At 36.6% G+C, this 18,747-nt stretch overlaps 1 protein-coding gene across 2 annotated transcripts in view; it reads right to left on the bottom strand.

Annotated features, from left to right (window-relative positions):
• NYAP2 (neuronal tyrosine-phosphorylated phosphoinositide-3-kinase adaptor 2) overlaps positions 1–18,747 on the bottom strand; it is a 259,768-nt gene that overhangs the window by 231,105 nt on the left and 9,916 nt on the right. The gene's annotated exons all lie outside the window — the stretch shown is intronic.

The raw sequence follows: 18,747 nt of genomic DNA, 5'->3' as shown, positions 1-18,747 counted from the left end.
TTAGAATAGAATTATAGAGTACTTTAGAGAAAATAAGAGGAAACAACTAATGTATGTGAAGACAAGAGAAGTTTTCAGAGAGATGACTCTTGAACTTAGTCTTGAAATAATCATAGAGACCCACCGAAAGCACAAAGTCATAAATGGTGTGAAATACACATGCCTGAGCTGAGGCAGGACTTGAGGGGAAACACACGTCCTCTATAGTTGAAGAATAGTGGCCCCTCTAGAAATACTGACATTCCATTGAACCCTCACTACCATCTGGCAAGGTGGGTATTGTGATTGTGACTTTCATGGATGAGGACACTAAGATGCTTTGAGGATAAATAGATTTGACAAAAATTACACAGTTTGATGGAGTGCCATTATTTGTAGCCCATTAGTATTGTATAAAAAATGATCCATTTGTTAGCAGTTTCCTAGGTGTTAATTACTGAATGGTGATTATCTGGGCAACACTAAAAATGCAGACAGTCTGGATATTCTTTAATATTCATCTACGTTTTTTAGAGTTTTGTGGAGAGAATCTTAGGGATGAGAGACAACCTTTCTGTTTCAAGATCTTTAACAGATTTTTTAACTATTTAATCCTAAGATTCCACATTTTATGGCCCAACTGTTTTCTATCTAAAATCTAAACTAAATGAAATAATTTTGGCCAGTTTTACAGGAAACTTGTCTTGTTTCTCAATCTAAATTCAGCAACATTGCTATATGACTCCAGGATACCCACTTTCCTGCTAGATGATGTTACATATTAATCAAAATCTAAGGAAAAAATGTAAAATAGGGGTTTGTTGCCAGCTTATTCCCACATTCAGTTCACATCTCTATTTCACTTAGGTATCCCCTTAAAAGGAGATGTAATAGAATTATAGAGTACTATATTAGAATAGAATTATAGAGTACTTTAGAGAAAATAAGAGGAAACAACTAATGTATGTGAAGACAAGAGAAGTTTTCAGAGAGATGACTCTTGAACTTAGTCTTGAAATAATCATAGAGACCCACCGAAAGCACAAAGTCTTTTTATTGAGAATGGATGTAATAAATCATTCAAAGAAAAGCAAAATTGACTGATACTAGTATGACTATACTAATGTGTTCTCTCTTCATTTACTTTATAAAGAGTGAGCCAACATGGAAGCCAAAAAAAATTTTTATAATTTTGAGATTTATGGTTATATCGAAGGAAGTATTTTCACAGGATAAGGGTTAAATTAGCATCCCCTGAAATGACAGGATATTATTAACTTCCTATTAATTCGTGAGTAAGGTCTCATAATATCAAACATTCATTCAATCAATCATTCAAATATACTTATTGAGCATCTATTGTTATAGGGGCTAAGAATGTAGTACTAAGCAAAGCAAAGCCCTTGCCTTGTGTTGTGTATATTTTAGTGAATAAAAGTTAACACTCAGTTAGTGCTTACTGTGAGTGCCTGATGTCATTGATTTCTTTCATAACATCCTAAGCTATAGGTACTATTATTATCACTCCCCCCTTTATCCTGGAGAGAACTGTAGCCCAGAGAGTTTGAATAATTCGTCCATGATCACACAGCCAGAAGAAGTTAGGGACAAAATATGGCCTGGAAGAAAGTCTGACATTGTAGATTACACTGTTAACTGCTAACCTTACAATGGATTCAAATGAAAATACTAAATAAGTTTTTTTAAAAAAAAAAAAGGAAAAGAAAAAAAAAAGCCAGCAGGTAGGTATAATATGGAACTAACACATTACAATTTTCTTTTGACTTCAATTATCAAGAATTTATTTGTGACAAATTACCTCTTTTTTTCTTTATCTGTATGCTTCCCACTATAATGAATATAAACTTGAGTTTGCATTTCAATATTCTCTCCCTCTCTCTCTCACACACACGCACAAATAATTCCACTTTCTCTTAATCTAGTCATCAAATTGAAAATTAGACATTTATATAACATGCATATTGATTTAGTCCAGTTTTATCATCCAAAATTGCCTTCATTAAGGTAAAATAGGTTATAATACAACTCCTATTGGTTGTATACAATCCAAAAAAAAAAAAAAAAAAAACTTAAACCCAAAATTTAGTTCTGCTCAGATTATTCTCTACCTAACAGGTAGTTTCCATCCTACCACAACACAAAAGATGCAAATTCTTAAATGTATTAGAAAGAATTCTTTTTAAACATCCGTTTCAAACAGAAACTTGATGATGGAAACCCTTTTTAATTTCCCCTTCACATTAAGTTTGCCATTCCAACTGTGTGTCAAGAATTTAATTGCAGCATGAAATTAACCAGTTATAAAATACTGTACTTGTGCCCTTGCCTTCCAAAGCAGAAGGCACTAAATAATTTGCTTAATGGCCTCTAACATGAGACCTCAATTTAATAAGCAAAGTGCCCTTACTTGCTGGATAAATTCCTGATGAGAAATGCTCAGTGCATAATCCATCAAAACATCAGTAGATGAAGCACATACCTTCACAAGCACCATATTCACAGACAAGGAAACAACTAAAATAAAAAAAAAAAAAATTCCGATATGCCAAACTGACTAGCTGGAAATAAACCACTGGGGAGATGTGCATTAGTATGAATGCACCTGCTGCCTCCTCCTAAGACTGCGTAGGGTTCTGCTTCATTGTCTCCATAGTGGGAGGAATATGGTCACTCCATTGACATGAACTTGCCAAGCACCTTGTGTGTTTCTCTCTCCCTTTCATGAAAGTTTTCTCCATGAAAACTATTGTTGACGTTGCCAAAAGTTTGGTTTCTAGAAAAGCAATGTTACCATACCAATTAAGTGCCAGTGAGACATGCAACTTGTCGTATGATGGAAATAGCTTCCAATTGTTTTTGGTTTATTTTATTAAAAACTGCAAGGATTATTTAAATGACTCTTAAGCATTTTGCAAACTTACTTATAAATTGAGAGACTGAAGAAGAAGGAAAAAAAGTCTGGCATTTCAGTGACTTGGCTAAAATTTTGTTGACCTCTACTCTCCCTTTCATTTTTGTCCTTACTTTATATCTAATTTATTTCTACCTAATGCTTTGGTTTTAGAAAGACCAAGTCCTGACCTGGCCACATATAAATATATGCAGTATAAATATCATTAGTGCAATGGTAGTCAATGCAATTATTTATATTTACCTGTCTAAACTATAAAAGTCAAACCTGAGGGCTTTAGAATTCCCTCAAATTATGATTTCCTCCTTTTTTTTTTTGGCCTCATTTTATATTTATTCTATGTTTCTAATAAAATATCAGGCGAGCATAACTCTTGTTCTCAAAGGTCATTATTCAAAAATTTAAAATCTTCATATGCTAATATATAAGCCATGTACAACAGAGGACTCTTCCTACTGTCTACATGAATTTGAGTTGTGTTATTTATGTGGTTATTTGCTTTGCCCAGGAATTATAATTAGGGTTTGAATAATACAAATTGAGGCTGAGAACGTTTAGGGAAAGTATACAAATGGGATGTTTGATTAATCTGAAGTACTTATACTTGAGAAAAAATAATTTAATGAAAACTTTAATTAGTTCATTGTCTCCCTTTCATTGTTTAATACAAAGTAACATTTCCTTAGTTCATTTCTTCAGTCACTCCTAATGAATTTGAAAAGGGTGAAGGAAACTCTTTTTCTCCAAAGTTCAGATATGAATGCAAACAAAAATGAAAAAGAAATGTTGATTTTGAGATCTATCAGGTCTGATCTTAAATACATTTGACTGTTCAAGGTGCTGGGAGTTAGCAGGTGTATCTTCTACATACTATTTCTTGTATGAATAGATTGCAGAATACATTGCATCCTTTTCAGGAACTAACAGGGGTGCCTGAGTGGCTCAGTTGTTTAAGCATCTCACTCTTGGTTTCAGCTCAGGTCATCATCTCAGGGTTGTGAGATCAAGCCCTATCTCTGGCCCGAGCTGGAAATGAAGCTTGCTTAAAGTTCTCTTTCTCCCTCCACACCCCACCCCCCCAAGCATGCTTTCAAAAGGAACTAACAAATTATGCTAGTTGGCACATGGAAATAGTTTTTATTGCATCAGGTTGACCATTTCGAGCCTGTTCATTAAAATAGGGGTTCATCTGTGTGACTGAGGTCATATAACATGCAGAATTATTAAAGAACATCATTAAAAAATAAACATGCATGCATTTGTCTAGGAGAAAATCTGGCCAGGATATGAGGGATTTTACCAATCCTCTACATGTTCACTGAGGCCATTTCGGTTTTTCCCCTAACTTATCTTCCAAGAGCTCACACATGTCATCAAACCTGAACTGAGTTTCTCATTCAACTCTGGGGTGACAGAGGTTAGTCTGTTTTCATGTTAACTAAACCACAGTCTGTTCCAAATCAAGATTGCCAATTGTGTTAAATTAAGGATAGAGGTTCTTTGTTGAAGGCAACTTACATGGGGGACTGTGGAAGCTGACTTCCTTTTAGAATTCTAAGTCACATTGAAACAGAAAGGCCTGGGCAGATAGGGTCACAGAATTAATGATAAATCCACAAGCGACCTTCTTCTCTAAAACCCAATACCATCATAGTCTTTCATTTCTCCACCTTACTGTAATCAGACAACAGCTCAGGCTTAGGATTTCCACTTCGTTTCAAAATGCTCCCTTCCATGCATGGTATGTCCTCAGAGACTTTTAATCTTGTAAGAAGTGGGTAGAATGTTTTCCCTTACACTATGGATTCAAAAGCAGGTGCTTTTATTTTCAGGCTGCATAAGAAGCCAATGGACTTCTTCAGAATAATTATGTAATGTCGGCTCAAACCAAAGAACCTCACGAAGACATACTATATCGTGCCTTTAAAAAGTATGGACTCTGAAAAACAATCTGAGGGGAATGAAGTGGTGGGGGGGTGGGAGGTTGGAGTACCAGGTGGTGGGTATTATAGAGGGCACAGATTGCATGGAGCACTGGGTGTGGTGCAAAAATAATGAATACTGTTATGCTGAAAATAAATAAATTTAATTAAAAAAAAAAGAAATGCAATAAAAAAAAAAGTATCTGTTGATAATGATGAAGGCTTCTGATAGTGAGCCATGGGGAAGGATATTAGTCATGGTAGCTATCATTAAATAGAATTGTTCATGGGTGGAACCCAGACTAAGATGCTGGAATTAAAATATTCCTGGAGGTATTTAGTTACTCCGTTTTCCCTTCCTTTTTATCCTCTTTGTCTTGTGCCTGTTTTCCCATGACGGATATGTCTGTGCTACACTAATGTCCTCATCTGACTTTGCAAACTCTGTATTGACTATCCCTTCCTGGTAGTATTTTTAGCTGACACTTTTGGCAATGGGGTTTAGTTGGCTTGCTCCCTGCTGGTTTTTGGTAGATGGGTTGGCAGTATAGTTGTCTATTGCTTATCTCTCTAGTTGTCTGTCCTTTTCCCCTGTGGGTGGTGGTGTTCATTCGGACAGACATCATTCTTCTCCTTCACCTGTTTAGTCTAGTCTAGCCCTGTGGAAAATATTCGTCATGAGTCAGGAGAAATTCAGCATGGAATGTATTATTGGTATTGTGATTTGAGTGGCAGCCGACCAACACTTAGAGAACAATTTATCTACCTGAATTGGACTAGACATCACTAATGCACATGGCAGATTGATTGTACAGCTTTAGTGGACGTATTCTTTATTAATGAGATTCAGCATGATTTGCTAAAAAGGCTTTTACTGGGCAGTCATTTTCTGCTCCTCCCCCATCTCTCTTTATCCCATTTAATCTGTTGAACCATGTACCATGTTTTGAAACTGTTTCTCCTCTCTACTTTTATTTGAAACACCTAGGCTTTTTAAATAATGGTGCGCAAACCGAACAGAGTACACACATATACACATATACAAACCAGATTAGAATTGAAAAGTATTATGAAACACAGGAAGTAAGGAGATAAATCTAAATCCTAAGAAGTTACTAAGAATAAGTATAAGGAAAATTATATGGGAAAAAAGAATCTGAGAATAAAACTTGGTATTTCGAAGAACTGGTTTCTAGAAATGAATGTGTCTGCATTAACTGGGGTTTAAAGCGCATGGAATTTATTCCTAAATAAGATGTGATATTTGTATTGATCTCTGTAAGCTGAGGGTTGGGCGCTGCTGAGGTTTTGGGATTCAAACAAAGCTCAATAAAAATCCAGAGAAAAGTCACAATCTACTCATCTCTTAACCCTTTGTTTCATTATCCAGAGTCTAGTAGGCAGAGGAGAATAAATTACACTAATTGCAATGAATTTTTTCTAAAACACTTTAGAGTTTGCCTTCTCCACAATTTCATACCTTTGCCTTCTATATAATTTCATACCAAGTATGGAAGAATGATAAAAAAGGAAGCCGTCCCCTATCTCCTGAGGGAAGACTCTGTAGGTACTCTGATCACTATAAAGATATCTCCCCATCACTAAAAAAAAAAAAAAAAAACAAAAACCCAACAACCCCCATCACTGTTCATTTTTTTGTTAATCACAAAATGACATCTCTTCCCAAAATAAAATAAAATACCAGCTGCTAGAAAAGCAACATTTCCTTAAAAATGATCTATAAAATGACTTGTTTGACAAGTCATTTTTAGTTCTGTTTGTCATTTCTCCCCAAAACAAATACTATTTCAGTTGTGCATCAGAACAGGCATTTTAAAAAATTATATGTGACAATGTAACAACAAGCATCCTAGGGGGTCAAGAATCCCAGTAAGAAAATTCTTAAAGTCTCACGTCTCTCGATGCAATCCTGGTTCTCTTCAAAAAGAGCTGGAGAGATCAGAGGTACAATTACCACGTCAACTAGCATGAAAAGAAGAGCTCTTTCTCTATGCATAGGGCAGTTAAGCACTATTGTTGGGCTAACCTTCCCCAGAATCCTCAAACCAATAAGAAGCTGAAACCTTTTAGCATGTAAATGCAATGTTGAAAGTAAGATTGTTCTCTAGAGAAGAAATCAAACCATCTTAGAACAATAACAAAAAAAACAAAAAATATTTTAGAATGTAGCTCTTGTTGACATCAAGTAGTTATCATTTTATCTTCATGATTCATGATTTCTTTTTCCGTTTACCTTTAAACTAAAAGTTATGGCAGTTTCGCAGAAAGAGTGCATTTCCATGAAAAGAGTAAAAATGTAGTAGCTCCTTTGCCAAGAGAAAAAACTTTGAGGGTAGTTCCCTGAAAATATCTGGAAATTCATTAGTCAATTACTTTAAAAAACTAACATGCTATACCAGTTTATTTACTATTCCCTTGGGAAATCCATTGTCAGCACACCAAGTGAGTTCAAAGCAATTTGATTTACAAATGTTTCAAAACCTGCTATGCTCAAGGGACAGTTTCTCTGCTCTTAGAAGCCGGTTTAATAATTAAAACTAAAATCACCAGTTATTGCAACCTTTTGAATCTATTTGAATGTCAAAATTCTATCAGCCCTCATATAACTTTAACAACTTTAGGAGAAAGAACAAAAATGTGTGCACATCAAGAAGATGAAACAGATTGATAAAGTAGGAAATTCACATTTGGGGGCCTGAGTACACTTGTCATTTGCAAATGCTCAAAGCTAACAACTTTCTCAAAGCTAACAACAAAGCTAACTTGTTTCTTTCCCTGTTTTGCTTTCTACCCTAAAGGGAGGCAGAACCTTTTTGGACATGATGTCATGTCACTATTAATATAAGCATATTATGTAATAAAGATGAAGGTGATAATGATGATGGTAAAAGCAGTAATAGTAATAATAATACTAATTCTAACAACAATATTGTTAGGTCCTCCCAAAAATGGGGCCCCAATAATGGGTCTGTGATTAAAGGAGTGAGACTGATACAAAGCGAAGGTCAAGCAAAGCTTTATTTCACGCCAAGCATCAAGAATCAGACCGACCGTCAGACAAACCAGTCGGGGCTGCCCCTAACAGAGGACGACTCCTCCCTGCTTTCCAGACTAACTTTTATAGAGCAAAGGCCATGTGGTTGGGCCTGGCCACACAGAGGCGGCCAATGAAATTGTAACACACACAGGAAACTCTACAGTGATACTAGGTGACCAATTGAATTACAATTTACCCTAGTAGACATTTGATTTAGCCTATCACACCTTGGTTAGGATTGGTGGCAAAAGGATCCCAAAGGGCGGGGCCCATACTCCTTGGTAGCTAGGTGACTGTGTGTGCCCCCACTGATTGAATACCTCCACCTGGCCTGACCCACCCTTGTATTTGGACTTTGTTACCTGGGACTGGTTTCCCGGACTTGTTTTTAAGTTCCCCTGGGGGTAGGGGGCAGAGTCAATTTAAGTTTTACAACAAAATGGCAGTTCAACGGGGTGGGGCTGCTCTGGCTAAATAGGCCCTTACAATATCAATTATCAGTTCTAAGCAGCAAAAATATGTTGGCTACTCCACTAGCTGCTTCATGTGTATTGTATCTTTACTCCTCTGATCAATACAAAATTATTTCTAATTACCAAATGAATAAACTTAACCTTAAGAGTTAAGGGACTTTTTTGGGCACCTGGGTGGTTCAGTGGTTTAAGCGACTGCTTTCAGCTCAGGTCCTGATTCTGGAGTCTAGGGATCGAGTCCCACATTGGGCTCTCAGTGCCACAGGGAGTCTGCTTCTCCCTCAGACCTTCTCCCTTCTCATGCTCTCTCTCACTCTCTCTTTCTCTCAAATAAAAAAAAACTTTAAAAAAAATAAAGAAAAAAAGAAAGAAAAGAAGAGAATTAAGGAACTTTCTTACGGGTCTCACTGAAGCTGGGAAAGATAGTTACCCCTCCCACTTTTGTCTATGTCCCAGGATTTTTCCACTACTCAATTATGCTCCCCTATACCCCACCCCCAAACACAGTGTTACTCTAATTTGTCTTTTTACAATGAGATAACCATCTGCTGGTTTGTTGTCATACCCAAGAACAGAAAAAGTGCCTAGTGTGCATCACTTAACAAACTAATTATCTATGTCTCTGTCATTGTAGTAAGGTAGTAAGTGGATATTACCAATGTTAATAATTGAATCAACCCATCCTCGGGGCATTTTTTTTCTCTTTCAAATTACCAAGTATTAGGCAGGCCTACACCTACATGCTTTTTGTTTTGATTCTTAAATGATAGGACTAGAGCTTGTTAACTCTGCACTAAACTGCAAAGTGTCTGAGAGTGGATCATGTCGCTCTCAGAATCAAGATCACTAACTCCACTAACTGCACAATAGAGAGACCTCAAGGCAATTGTTCATTCACTGTGGTTAATCTGTGGCACTTGCTCTCCTCTGAATAAACACTAAAAAAAAAAAAAAAAAAAAAAAAAAATCTGTCCTCAAACTTAAATGCTTGTGTCTGTATAACTTTTAGAGTCTTATAAAAGTATTTCAAACTTCTATAAAATTATGCTATCTCTCACCTACAAATGATCCAAAAGGAAACATTAATTCATACAAAATCAACAAATCATTGGAAGCCTAATGGACATACTAAACTCAGTACATCCCAAATCCTTCTCACCAAAACCCTTCATCTGCTCTCCTTCCACCCTAGTTCATGGGAATGCCATGCTTCCACCTGGTTCTCAACCCCACATGGAACCTGTCACCACATTCCATCCACTCTGCCTTCACAATGTATGTCCAATTCCACCACATCTCCACCACATCTGGTCCACACCAACATCTCCCTCCTCATAAATGTTCTGTTTTCATAGCCTCCCAACTGATGCTCCAGCTTCTGCCTCTAGCATGACCCTCCTTTTAATTACAGAAGTCAGATAGGGCATTTTTCCTCCCAAAACGCTATGATTTCTCATCTCACTTCATTTAAGTAAAAACCAGAGTCCTGACAGTGACATCCATATTCTGTCGAGATCCAACCTCATTCCTTCTGACCTCACTTGCCCCGTTCCAATCACACTCACCTCCGGTCAGTTCCTCCAATGTGCCAGAAAGGCTCCCACCCAAGACATCTTCTCTGGGTGTTTCCTCATCCTAGAACACAGCTTTTTCCCTCAAATGTGACTTGCTCTGTGAGCCTTTCCCTGGCCAATCTGTAAAATTGCCTTCTCCCCAGACCCCTGGCCTCCAATGCCCTGATTTACTTTTCTTCATAGACACATCACATTTTAAGTTACTCTATACTTCACTAGCTTATTGTCTATCTCCCTCATTCTACCCCCACAAGATTGTAAATCCCACAAAGGCAAATATTTTTATGACTTCGCCGCTTTATCCCAAGCATCTAGAACAATGCATGCCATGAAATAGATGTTCAATAAATGCTTTTCAAAAAAATTCCCGTGGAAACAAAATAGCTAAGCAACACACATACACGTCACCCTGATAGGAAATTAAGACGTCTCCTTGGTAATGCTCTTCATTGCTGAACAACCTCATTTCTTATTCAACCATCACGTTATACTGAGTGGTATACTTAGCCTCAAATCAAAGACTAAAATGCAATTTACTAATTAAAATAATGAATTTTAAATGCTGGTCTTTATATTTAAAGCATCTTCCTTGTATATCCTATTGAAAGTGGTGTCTTAAAAAAAAAAAGTAGTCTGCTTCCCCCCCCCCCGCCCTGCTTCCTGGCTGGCTAGTTATAGTCATATTCTAGGACGGACATGGATATTTCTCATGTATTTCTAAATATAAGCGTTATTGAGAACAGCTTTTAACTAGAGACATGTATTTGAAGTGAAAATCCATTTTGGGAGGGGGGCTTGATTTTCCTTCTATCAAATCATGATTAAAATTAATTTCAAGGTGACCTATAAATTCATAATGAAGATGTTTTCTTCAGGCTAAGTCAGAGTTGGACAGAGCCTTGGAGCTATTTTATTAGCATACTCAGTCTCTAGCAGTTTCATTTGCTACATTAGACATGTTCTCTTAGCCATAATGCATTTTTAGTAGCTAAAAAATCCTCTGACTCATAGCCTTGCTCTGTAATAATTTCTTTCCCTTATCTGGGTTTTTGAACATTTCACAAAGGCCATGTTTAGTTAAAGATTGAGACTATCCTCTGAGGGCCAGAAGAGTATAAAAAAACAGCCCTGGGCTGAAAGCTATTGCCTAATTAATCTATAACCATCTCTAAATATTTAGCATTACTTCTAAAAAAAAAGATTACCTGAAATTTTCCAAACGGTATCTTTTCGATCATTCGGGTGGCCGTAGGTTTGGATGTTTGGAAGGTCTACTCTTTGCTGCAATTTCCTCAGCATTAGGAAAGCTTAATCCTCATGCCAACTGGCCCATGTGGGGTTATGTTCTGAAAGCCCTCCTTTTGCCAACATCTGTCTATTTATTTCAGATACAGAATACATACTAAGATTCTTAAAATCTACAGTCAGCGCCAGGTCCGGAATCTAATTCAGACGGAAACAACCACAAGCATAAATAGCTCCCAAGAAGATAGGTGAGGAGGAGAAGGAGGCTTATCTTAAATGCGCCATAAAAGGCCCCTCTTTCTGTGGCTTCTAATCTGTCTCAGCAGGTGACTGAATGAAAAACTTAAAATCGTCTTCATTACAAATATGGAGGCAATATAAATTGTAAATAGATGAATGCTACTAATATTTGTGTTAATCATATTAGGACTGTGGTGACCCTTCCTGAAGATGGCAGGCTAGAAGAACAGATAGCACTTTGATTGACACAGTGAACAGGCACAAGGGCCAGAATGGACCAATGTCCTTAGGCTAAGGGGAGAGAGTTAATATTAATGGGCATAAGTGTTGTCCCTAGATATAAGCTCATTAATATTAACTTTCCCCACCAGCACTGAAAAACAAAACAAAACAAAACATGGAACACTTTCAATAAATCAATTTCTTTAGGATCAGCCTTGTAGATTTGACTTCTGGCTCAATAAAGAGCAACCAGTGAGGGGTGGAGAAGGCGAATTATTGAATTCTGTCTTCTGGTTGTATGGTTCAATGAATAAAAATCTCCCCATACATTTGGTGTTTAACCAAAATTACTCCATTATCTGGATATCTTGTTTATCTTTGAAAAAAAAGAGAGAGAGAGAGAAAATCTGGATGCATGATTTTAACATAAAAACAAGCCAAAGCAGCTCGAGGTTTCTTGAAATGATTAATACAAAAGTGATTGGAATTAATCACAAGCACAAGAGGAAGCTGAAATTAGAGAGGGTTATTAAGATACTGTCTGCTGTTTAATCTCACCCCCTTATCAACACATTAGCCTTGTTTTCTCTGCCTGAGCACTGAGTCCTACAGCAAAATTAGGTCAGAAATTCACATCAGATCAGATCAGCTGACACAGTCCAGCAAGACCCTGTCATGCTGCAGATTTGAATTTCATTCTAGATAGGATTATGGCTGAGGACTTTTTGAGTTTGTTTCCTGGGCTCTAAGCATAGGAGCTTTCGCTAACTGTAGAGTATTTCTACACTAGCTATAGAGTCTTTCTAAATATTTTAAGGCTAGATGTAGAATATTTTACATTTAGTCTTTTTAAGAGTTGACATAGTTCGGTTTCTGAACCCTGGTTCATCTAACTGTCCTTAACTCACCTGAGCAATGGTGTTTCAACCTCTGTTTTGATATACAAAGAGGGTATTTCATTTTTCTACATGCCTCCAATTTAAATAAACCCAATGAGATTATCTATTCATGACCAAAGTAGGTATTCATATGGCACTGAATGGATAGATCACTCACAAAAATGCACTTCAGCAAATGCTCTCTACTTCCATATAGTCTTGCCACAAATCATGAGTATGATTTCAGAAGCCATAACTACCTAGAGAGGATTTATGTAATGTTAACATTTCACTTATAGTAAGAGTAATTATGTCTTGATTAATCATTTAAAATATTAAACAATTCAAAACCCTGGTATTAGAATCATTTGCTTTTAGATAACAATGTTTTAAAAAAAGAAGAATAAATACTTTCTTTATTTTTATTTTTATTTGTTTTTCCTCCATGGTTTAAAGGCCCTTTGTTTCTCTTTGACTAACAGAAATACTGAAACCTTCAAATATAAATAGCTTCCATGTATACATACTAATATGCAATTGCATGGATTTTTTTTAAAGGAGCTCTAAGTAATCTAATTCCATTTCTTACTGTCACTTTTAAAGAGGAAATATAACCTCGTATAGGTCCCTTGAGGGCATCCACAGGGAACAGAGATGTTCCTAATCAGCCTAAGTAGTCCTTTGTGACAGAATCACTTTGCTCTAGTGGAGAGCTGTCTTCCAGACTTGCAATGTTTGGGAGAATTTCACTAATGTAACATTTGTTTCATTAGAGGAAAAAAAAATAAAAGAAATCCAACCCAGTCGGATAACAGAAAACACACTCAGAGAAACACGTACTGAGAACACATTTTCTTGTTGCTTTTTATTAAAAGGAGGTTGTCTATATTGTTTTCAAAATTCTGTGGCTAATAGTAAAAGTAGACAGTGTTGGGACAAGCTCCAGAATCCAGAGAGAAAAATTCACTTGAAAGGAAGCCTCAAACCTCAATGTGGTCTTGGTATACCAGATGCTCTTTTGATCGCCTCTCCTCCTCAGTGAATCCTAAATAAGTCTTTACCTATACATAGTGAACTTCCGAAACTGGCCTTATGTTCACAGGCACACTCAGGCACTGCCTTTCCAACATGTCTGTGGCCAGATTCTGTTCTCTTTGGTAAGTTGCCTCCCTTAATGTCTGGTCCTGTGCTGCATCAGCGGTTCAACATCCCCATCATCCCTGTTTCTTAAACATCTCTTTTCACCCCTGCACATGACACACTAGGTTTCTGTAACCCCCCTCAAGTGAGCTCACTTGTTGGAAGCTGTAGGGTTTGAGTGTTTGTTTTCTTACAGGCTTTTTAATAAAAAGTAAATCTCATTTAACAGTGCCTGCACAAAGCCATTAGGATTTAAAATAGCAGAAACGATGAGCTACTGAAATAATTTTTTCATTCTCCATTAACTTTTCTCCTTTCGGTCTTTCTTTCCCATTCTTTCTCATCAAATGTTATTTGGGGCTGCTAAAAAAAAAAAAAATGCACTAACAGGATCACTGTTTTTATTTATTTAGAATTTTCCCCACAAGCCTTTTAATAAAATCCCATTTGAGAAACGGAAGTAAAGATACCAGAAAGTTAAGAGTGACAGGGGGCTCAAGCTAGTTTAAAAATAAGGAATTGGACTCAGAAAGCTTAAGTGACTTACAACACTGAGAAAGTGATGAGGATATTCTTTTTCTGAGAGCTCAGTGTTTTAAGCCTCCCAGCTTCAGCACAAAAGGCATTTCGGCACATATGTGATCCAGAAGGTCAATCATATGAAATCCTATTTCCATTTTTTAAGCAATCCTTGGCAGTCTGCACATTTCTGAAATTGCAACTGGCATATTTCACAGAGAATTATCATCAATGCCTTTTCAAGGTCAAACATGCCCCATCTTTAGATTTTCAGCATTTATATCCCATATATTAAATCATAGCATATATTTAAGAAGTCATTCAGCAGACATGTTAAAGAATTTTAATTGATTAAGCTGTGTTAACTAATGTCATATAGAATTTTGTTTACAACTAGACATAAATTACATGTTAAAAATATTAAAATATGTGTTAAATTTAGATGTGAGTATTTTGCTTTTGCTGCCAACCCTGAAACCCCAAAATGCTTGCATGACCAGAATCTTGCTAGGAGGTTTTAAAAAATATTAAAAGCATATTTTCTATTAAGAAAATTGAAGTAATTCCAAAAATGTACTACAAGAAAAGTAAAAGATCACTGTGCTTTCAATTGTCAGAATCCCAAAATACTGGTCACCATATGAACAAAATAAGGTTGATTAGATATTACAATGGACACTGAGAGGGGATAACTTAAGAGACCCACAGTCAGCCCTGGCACAGAGTCATGTGAGATCTTTGGGCCCCTCTTCCTGTCTGATCATTGAATTTTTGGCTCTGCTATTTGTCTCTCAAACCCCAACCCCCAACAATATCCAGAGATCTGTATATCCTCATGTTGTACATGGGCCATGCTTTTGGGGAAGAAAGACATTTAGAAGTCTTAACAATTTAGGAGGTTTTGCTAGCATTTTGTCCTTCCAAAGATATTTACACTTTAAATTAGGATTCCAGAAAAACATGTGGAAGCGTGGGCCTGGGAAAGAGTGCGTAGAGTTACCGATAGAGGGACACATAACACATCTTCAAATCCTATCACATGAACAGCTAGAGAAGCAGTAACACAGCAGTGTTCGGAATAAGATGAACCAGGTTCAGGACCGTGTCCTGATGGTTAGTCATTCATTCAGTCTCATTCAGCCATCCTTACCTTGGGCCATCTTTTCTCCTATGATGGCTGAACAGTCTGTTTTTTTCTAAGATGCCTTACATCCTAACCCTTCCTGCCTACTCAAGTCCATAATCACAGTAATTTTTCCTTTTTGTTCCTAAGCCATTAGCATCTCCCGTTCTATTGTAACCATTCATATGAGCCGTTTAAATAAGCTAGTTTTCTCTCTTCTTAAAGGAAATATATAGAAAAACAAAGTACCAAAGACCCCACTTTCCACTGCAACCACTCTCCATATTTTTGAATTTCTTTAGGCTTTAAAGCCCTCAAAATAGTTCTCTATATTTTGCTTCACTTCCTTTCTTCCCACTCTCTCATGAATATAATCTCATTGGGTTTTGTCCCTAGCCCTTCACCAAAACTGTTCTTATCAATAACACCAATGTGGGAAGAGGCATCATCTCTCAGATTTGAACTTAGCTGATCCATTCATAAAAATCTATCTTCTTTAACCACCTTTCTGACTTCACTCTGAGTTATCACCTTCCTTCATGGTTTCCGCCCTCTCTCATGGCTGTTCTTCCTGGATTCTTCTACTGTTCCTATCATGTAAGCAGTCAGGTGCCCCAGGGAAGGGTCAGGGGTGCTTCTTCCAACCCTCCCTAATTTTAGATTCTAAGTGTACTCAACTAGACTCATGCCTTGAAATCTATAGACTATGATGACCCTCATATTTATACCTCTAGCTTCGATCTTACCATAAATCCTGGATCCAGATTCTCCACTTGAGCATCCAAAAAGGCTCACAAAACTGGGATACCAAAGCTGAGCTTTTATTCCTTCAACAGTTAGCTCAAACTTCTCATCTTGTCTTTGCCATTTCATTGAATGAAAACATCATTCTTCTCATGTTTCAGGCAAAAGACAAAGCAAAACACATATGCACACATGCACATAAAACAACAGCAAAACAAAGTTGAAAGCCATCTTTTTGTTTGTTTTTATTTTTCTCTTAACTTAACTCTTCTATCTCATCAATTAGAAAATTTTGACGGTGCTGATAATTTGATCATTTTATGCCACCTTTTCTATAACCACCCAAGTCAAAGTCTCCATCATTTCTCACCTGAATTACTTTACTGCAAAGGCTGTCTCTCTGGACTTCCTACACTTAGCCATACCCCAAACATCTATTCAACACAGAAGCAAGAGTAACCCCAATAAAAATGCTCAGTTAAAACAGGTCACACCTCTGCTCAAAAATCTTCAGCAAATTTTGTTTTCTACTTCAGAATAAAACACAAAAGCTTATAAAGCTTTCCATTATCTGGCTTTCTACCAGTCTAGACTTACATCCCCCCACTCCTTGCCTTGGTCACTGTGTGACACCCTGTCCTCTGCTTGGAGCACATCAAACTTGCTATTCCCTCTGCCTAGAATTCTCTTCCTGCCAATAGCCATATACCTCACATTTTTGGCAGCACTTTTCCAATGTCTCAAACATCATTTAAGGAGCCTTCCCTGGGCTCTTTTTTATCTCCTTTACCAAGTTTGTTTTACCACCTTTTATATTTATTTATATATAATTATGTTTAGTGTTGTCGCTTCTCTTAGAATGTAGCTTCCTTATATCAGGAACTTTGTTCTATTCATTGCTGTCTCCTCAAGGTCTTGAACACTGCCTGGCACTTAGCAAAATTTTAAGATGTATTTCTCCAATCAATTAATACACTTAAGAGCAAATGTTTATTGAAAAATAGACCTGCTTTAGATCCTGCTAGAAGAACTGTATAGAAAAATGGGATCATTCTGCTCATGAAACTTACACTGTAGTTTGGATATCAGGAGTCATGGTGCCTATTACATTCATTGTTTGCCTCTGGCCTTGAATCATCTTGACCTCAGATGTGAGGAGTCCTATCTATCTGACCAGGATCAGTGTCATTTCTTATGACCAGGATTAAATCTCTTTGTCTAATCCTTATTTCAGGGAGGAGTCAGAATTCAATTTGAAGATCGGTCCACTGTCTTAATATCTTTAGATAGAACCCTTCTAAAGGTTGTTGATGAAAGACAGAAGTTAATAGCACAGTGATAAGCACACTTAAGTACTTTGAAAAGTCTAATGAAACTTCTGCAGATAATTCTATTTTTAAGTTTAAAGGAAAGAATGAATGATTGAGTTTTAGAAGACAATGTGGGTTATCATTTTTGTTAAGAATTTTAGAAAACCCAGTCTCATAAAAGCAAAATGCTTGCATACACACAGAAGTCCATCTGAATTACTTCCCAAGGGGAAAAATTTTCCTGAAGAAAGGGTATTTAGTATATTCTAGAGGGGAATCATCGATACCAAATAAAATTGGATAGAAATAAAAAAATAACATAGTCGCCAACAATGTATTGGCTTAAATGTATGCAGTCATGACAATGTTTATCAAATATGTAACTTCACAAACCTCTTTATACCTGGTGATGCATAGATTTCCATTTTAATAGTCCAAAATAAAAAGATAACACTCTTTCAAAATAATTGTCTATAACAATTCCTTTTTGGGTTTCCAATTCTCTCTCTCTCTCAAACCTCTCATATAAAGTTATTTGTCATTAAATGATTAAAGTAGTGCATCCTTCTCTAGTTTCATTATAAGAATAAATAGTTCATTAAAATAATAATTTGTTTTCCCAAATATCATATTGTTTGTTCACAGGAGTAAGCAAAGTATTAATGTCTGATTAGATGAAAAATCCACCAAATATCCAAATAGCTTAACTAATATTATTTAGTATCCAGCTAATTAATATGGATTAATTTTCCAAATTTTGAATCATCACATTTAGTAAATAGACATTACTGAAGAAATAAGACTTTGTATAACACAATATGCCTCTACCAGTCCCCCTATTGTGCGTGTGCACACACACACACACACAAACACACACACACAAACACATATGCCAGAAACACTATGACGTTCTTTGGAAAATCAAAAGATGTATATCCTTCTTTGGGTTTCAGTGCCCCAGGAAATTTAGCCTCAATTTGGAAGCTGTAATCTGGCACTTATTTGCTTGTAGCTGTAGGTTTTGCCGTATAAAAGTCATTGCATTTCAACAAACCTGGGGCACTTGGTACCAGAAAAGATATGTAATAGTCATAAAACTGCATAGAGAGCACACTGAGGGTTCCCCCTGCCTTCAGAGACTCATTTGATTCTAATTATCGATGAGTCTTTTTATAATCTAAGAAAATGTACTATTATAAAGTAAGAACTATAAACAAAGACCATTAACTAAGGTGGAGTCTTTCATCGAACATCGACTCTGAAAATGTTTATATGTTCCCTTGGGCTTTTATCAAGAGGTTGTTTTGTATGAGCTTATATTAAAGAAAACTGAATTCTTTCCCAGTCCCAGATGTACTTCCATATGCACAGCACACCAGTAAATAACT

Source organism: Mustela nigripes, chromosome 3, assembly GCF_022355385.1.
Source record: "Mustela nigripes isolate SB6536 chromosome 3, MUSNIG.SB6536, whole genome shotgun sequence".
Classification (NCBI taxonomy): domain Eukaryota; kingdom Metazoa; phylum Chordata; class Mammalia; order Carnivora; family Mustelidae; genus Mustela; species Mustela nigripes.
This window is presented reverse-complemented; position numbering and strand designations above follow the sequence as displayed.